Here is a 6,000-nt window from a genome sequence, read left to right as displayed (position 1 = left end):
CTGAATATGTCTCCGTTACAAGAGTAGTAGAAATACCTTGAGCTTTCTTCATCATGGGACAGTCAGACTTCCAATGTCCTACTTGTTGACACTTGAAGCATTTCCCTTTCCCCTTTGGCTTGCCAACGCCTCTGGCCGGGCCTAGCTTCTTCTTGCTCCCACCTTTTGCTTGGCCTTTCTTGCCATTGGGCCCTTTCTTCTTCCTACTTTTCGGTGGAAAACTGGGTCCTGTGGCAGTGGCCAAAGCCTGTGGACTCTTTCCCATGACCCCCTCGGCCGTAACCAACTCATTAAGCAGTTCATTTAGAGTGAACTTTTTCTTGCCCATTATGGCATTGAGTCAGAAGTTTTCGTAGGATTTGGGCAGAGTGTGGAGAACCATGTCTACTTTAGTAGCATCCTCGATTCCTCCATCGAGCACGTCCAGCTCATTGAAATGATTAATCATTCCAAGCACGTGCTCGCGCACAGACGAACCTTCCGTCATCTTTGAAGACATGAGTTTCCTCATGAGTTCAAAACGGACTGATCGGTCCGATTTCCCAAAGAGCTCCTCGAGGTTCCTCATAATTGCAGCCGCAGTCTCCAACGACTGATGTTGCTGCTGCAACGCAGAAGACATAGTGGTCATAATATAAGCTTTCGCCATATTATTCGCCCTATGCCACCGCTTATGGGCCTCCCTTTGCTCTTCGGAAGACCGAGTATGAAGGTTCGCGGGAGCGGGAGTAGTAAGCACAAACTTATATTCCTCCATGTCTAGGACAAATCCCAGATTGCGCTTCCATTCCGAAAAATTCGGACCAGTAAGCGGCTTAGCAGATAAAACATTCAAAAGCGGGGTAACAGTCATATCTGAAATATAAACAAACGAACGCACATTAGAAAACACGTTATTGCATAAAGATTCGTAACAATAATATTGTAACCTTTTGATAAAACAATATTATTGAAACCTCCGTTAGCCCAATCGAATTACACGCAAGCCACGTTCGTGTGGACGTTTACGCGCTCTTCGTTTGACCAGACACCCAGTCTTTGGTCTCATTCCATTGTCAACTTATCCTTATGACAAAATGGAACCAATAAACGGACCTTAACTAGACCACGCAATTTCAAGAAGGGACTCCGTTGGAGAGTTGTACTTGAAATAAACGCCTAAGCTATGACCACAGTTTAGTCAACTTTATGACTATATTTTATTTTAACCTCTCCTAGAATAATCCATGAAAAACTAACCCGTGCAAGCCACGTTCGTGTGGACGTTTACACGAGAAGCTCCCACTATTCTCAAGGTTCAAATAATTAATTTTAATCCTTTCTAGAATAACACGCAGAAATTAATACATGCAAGTCACGATAGTGTGAACGTTTACATGCAAAACTCCCACTTATTCACAAGATTAAAATATTTTTAATTTAGAAGTTTAACCGACAAAAGATGCAAATTAATAACGAGTGCAAGGCACGTTCGTGTGGACGTTTACACCAATTATTAATTTACTTTGTCTTAAACCAACTGTGGAGGTCTATATCAATTTTATTTAAAAAAATTGAATTTTCCGCTTAGTCTTTTACTTCAAAAGGTTTACAGGTTAAATCACGTTGACACAAAAACCTAAGCATACATTTCTAGAACACATGTAATAAAACATGCTCGCTTGAAAATAAAACGTGCTTAGTGAAAACGTGATTGAACCTAGCATGATATTCTATGCGCATTTACAATCACATAAAGCAAATAAAATCATGCCCAAAACACCTTAACGGTGATTAAAACGACGACATGCTAGGAACAATAAAGAAAAAGAAATTCTTCGTGGCTCATTTGTGGAATCTCATTTCTAATATATTAGATTAAAAAAAACAAGGCTCAAAACTAGCCCAAAACTCGAATTTGGGCCCAGAAACACGCCACCAAAAAAAAATTCGGATCCAGCCGGCCCATAAACCGCTCCAGCTGTGAAATCTGCCCATTTCAGCCATCAGGCGGCCCAAGCTTATGCCAGGCCCCACATGTCTCCAGCCCTAGAACCCAAAATCAGCGGCCCAACAATTCTTGACCTGTTGCAGTTAGGATTCTGTGCAGCTAGGGTTTCGCGCCGCCAAGAGCGACGCCACAACCCACCACCGCCCGCGCGCCCTCGACTCATCGCCACCAGCCCCGCCGCCTGCAATCTCCACCTCATAACGTCGCCGGTCAAGACCAGGGTGACGCCGGAGCAGCAGCACGGTAGTAATTTCCAGACGCCAAAAAAATTGAAATCGCGATGAAGATCCTCCGCGATTCAACGTTTCCTTGGCTGTCGACCGCTGCAGTTCTGAGATTACACGGCCTCGCCGGCGAAATTGTTGTATAACAAGGCTGTCGTGCCGGTAAGGAACGCCGGAGCGCCCCCAACCGCCGATGCCAAGAACAAACAACATCTGCAGCTCTGCTTCTCGGAACAGAAAAGACTCGTCGGAGGCGCGATGGCGTGATGGCGCTTGCCAGTCGCTCTACACGTCGGAAACTGGTGCCGGGCTCCCGCTGGTCGCCCAGATATATATAATCTTCGATTTCCGTTGGGCAGAGGCTCGCCGGAATCTGGACAGACAGCTCCAGCAATCTTCGTTCTTCGTGCACAGTACCATTGTCCGTGTTGAATTTCCAGATTACAGATTACAACAGAAAACGAATACAATTCGAAAAACTAATCTAACCACGGATTTTCTCGTGGTGGAAAAACAATTACAACGTCAAACCGACGTATCCCACGAATCAACAAGCCACTAAGAACAACAGCAGGAAAAAACGAAAAAAAAACTTAATGATTTTACTATTCGTTTATCCAGACAGAGCCGAAATTTTGGAACCACGGCTCTGATACCAATTGAAGGAACCATATTTTGACATATGATTCACGTGTCCGTGATCCATTTCGGATATCAAACGAATACAAACAAAAACCATGTGCCTATAGCAAGAGGATAGAATCTTACTACTTGCAAATCCGGCAATGATCGACTCCAGTGTTGATCTTCCAACTTGTTCCCACGGCAAGACTTGACGTTGGGTGGCAACGATCTTCAAGTCCTCTCATTTTCCTAGGGAAACGCGCCGCCTCGCTTTTCTGTGCCCTCACAGATTTCTCTCTATTTTATCTCAGGTAATGTCACAAGTAATTAGAATTAGGGCTGTACCTATTATTTATACTGGGTATTAAAGCCCATCATCTAATTAAACTAAAACAAAGCCCAAAGGCTTAAGTGAGAAATAGATGGACGGACGCCCCATATGGAGTGAAGCCTTTATTGGGCCAAGCGGGGATCTACTAGCTTGAATAAAGTTTGGCCTCCCAGTGCTCGATTTTCCTATTCAGCCCAGAATAAAATCGAGACACAAGTATTAATTTATTCCACTAGAAAATTAATACTGAATTACCTCTTTATTCTTTAGGTGAGTCGGGGCTAGTATTAGACTTAATTAATCCCTGTGTTTAAGATATCCAATATCCATTAATTAATTAATTAATTCCTCTGACGATCAATTAATTAATTAATTAGTCGTTTAATTATAAACGACATCTCGAGTGCTACCACTTAAACTTATTATCGTATCGGAACTAATTTCACCTGCAGGGTTTAGTACGATAAACTTATTAAGTTCCTCGAGAGGATATTATCATCCTGTTATTAGCAGGACACGGATCCTTATTGCAATATAATCGCATGTCAAATAATAATTGCTATCACCCAAACTATCGAGTATATTGAGCTTCAAGAGAACTCTCACCCATGATAAATCAAAGCAATAGTCAATCTATTATTCACATCGATTAATCCAACTAAGGTTAAGACTATTTAAGTCGCCGAGATCTTGATTCTTAATTAGTCAGAATATAAGAATTCATCTCACTGTGATCCTGTTCAATACACGAAGGTACTAGCATAAATAAATAACCAAGACAAGCTATTTATCCATTTATGTTACAATCTAAACCAGCAACTCGTCCATAGTTGCCTCGATTGTGAACTCAATTTATATCTCAACTTTTTCCAATTATATGATCTTCCGTGATCTACAACACACCATATAATCTATAGTATGAGATAAATTGGACTATAATGAGATTATGCAATAACAATATTTCAGATATAAGAATCACACTGAACTAAGGAATCAATGTATACAAGGATAAAGTCTTGCTTTCTGTATACAACCCTTCAAAGTAGATATCTCATCCACCTCGAGCTCCACCGTCGCTGCAAAGTTGGCATTCAAATTAATTCCCTCAAGACCTCGCCGTTGGAGCTGACGTTTGATTTCTGAGAGAATGGCGAGAATGCTCCGCCAAACAAATTTGCTTTGCTCGGAGAGGGATTTTGAGGGTGGTTGTTCGACCAATTTCTCCAATTATCCTCCATTTTTCTAACATAATTTAAATGAGAGGAAGATAAAATAAAATAGAAGGAAGAAGATGAAGAAAAAAAAGAATATTGTGTGAAATTGAATGAGAAAATGGTACTCCCTCCGTCCACGAATTAAAGCCCTACTTGCACTTAAATTTTTGTCCACCAATTAAAGCCCTATTGTACTTTTTATACTTTTTTACTCTTCTTCTTTTTCTATATTTACTACCCTTTGCTACTAATGGACCCACCTTATAACAACTTTATCATTTTTATATTCTATATTTACTACACTTTACCACTAGTGGACCCACCACACAACACCTTTAACACTTTAGTCAACTACGTAGTCTCCCTGCCGAACATGAAATGGAGCTTTTTCAGCTTTTTTAATCTCCGTGCCGAACATGAAATGGAGCTTTAATTCGTGGACGGAGGGAGTAGTAATTATAGAAGTGAAAAAATAATAAAAAAAATAAAAAACAAATGCAATAGAGCTGTTCAACGTCTCTCTTCAACTTAAAAAATAAAATCTACCAAACCCAACACAAAGAGCCGTTCAACATTTTTTTTAATGTATGGAATATTGTGATTGAGTTGTGCATTGCACGCGTCCAATCAAGTTTGATTATGCACTAGGAGCGAAGGAGAAATCCAGACGCAGGCTCTGGGGTGCGGTATTGGTGGTGGCTCGGCCGAGCTCAGTGCGCACCAGCTCCCGAGCCCCCACTACGGATGCTCTGAGTACCCATTTTGGGGATGACACAAGTTTAAAGAAATTGATTAAGTCGCTTAAAAAAATTGATTAAATGTGTGTAAGTGGAATAAGGGTCTCATTTTTATTGTGGGTTGGGTTGTATGGGGTACACTTAACAAAAAAGAAAATGGGTACTCATTTGATGAATGAACCAAAAAGAAAATATGAGTACTCATTTGGTGGACGGAGCGAGTATTATTTGCATTGTTTTTTAAACATGATCCTACCCCAAAAGATTTCCAAATTTTGGGATGTGTGATAGGCTACAAACTGTTTATTTGAAAGATGAAGCTGCAAGTTGATGACTACCGGAGAAATGTCATTCAAACCAAATTCAAAAATTCTTCACATCGCTTCTTGAGCACATACCCAACGTGCATCTTGAAATTGTTTGACTTCATCAACTTGGTTTTGGTCATCAGTTTGGGTCATATGAATTGTCACTCTATCACGTCCCTTATAGTTATATTTGTCAAATATTTCGTTGTTGTGATACGAGAACATACTTTGACATTGATATGACAATTGTATCTGGATAATAAATATGCATTGATAATAAATATGCATTGCATGGCGCAACCCACTAGTTGTCTAGGTCTGCACTCCAAACATGTAGAATTGATCCATTATCTTTTCTTCTATAGTTTGGATGTCCATCTTTACCTTATATTATGCTTTTGCAATATAGTTGTTGTAATAATATTTGCATTTTTCTTTCACCATACAAGAATTTTCTAGATTCTTCTCTCCACAAGGACTGTGCATCATATATTTTTTTCACTAATTCAAATAACTCAAGATTTTTTTTTCTTCATCAGGAAGTTCAACACACGCAAACTTATCTATTTCAT

Source organism: Salvia miltiorrhiza, chromosome 2 (genome assembly GCF_028751815.1).
Source record: "Salvia miltiorrhiza cultivar Shanhuang (shh) chromosome 2, IMPLAD_Smil_shh, whole genome shotgun sequence".
In the NCBI taxonomy this organism is placed as follows: domain Eukaryota; kingdom Viridiplantae; phylum Streptophyta; class Magnoliopsida; order Lamiales; family Lamiaceae; genus Salvia; species Salvia miltiorrhiza.
Note: the sequence above shows the minus strand (reverse complement) of the source record.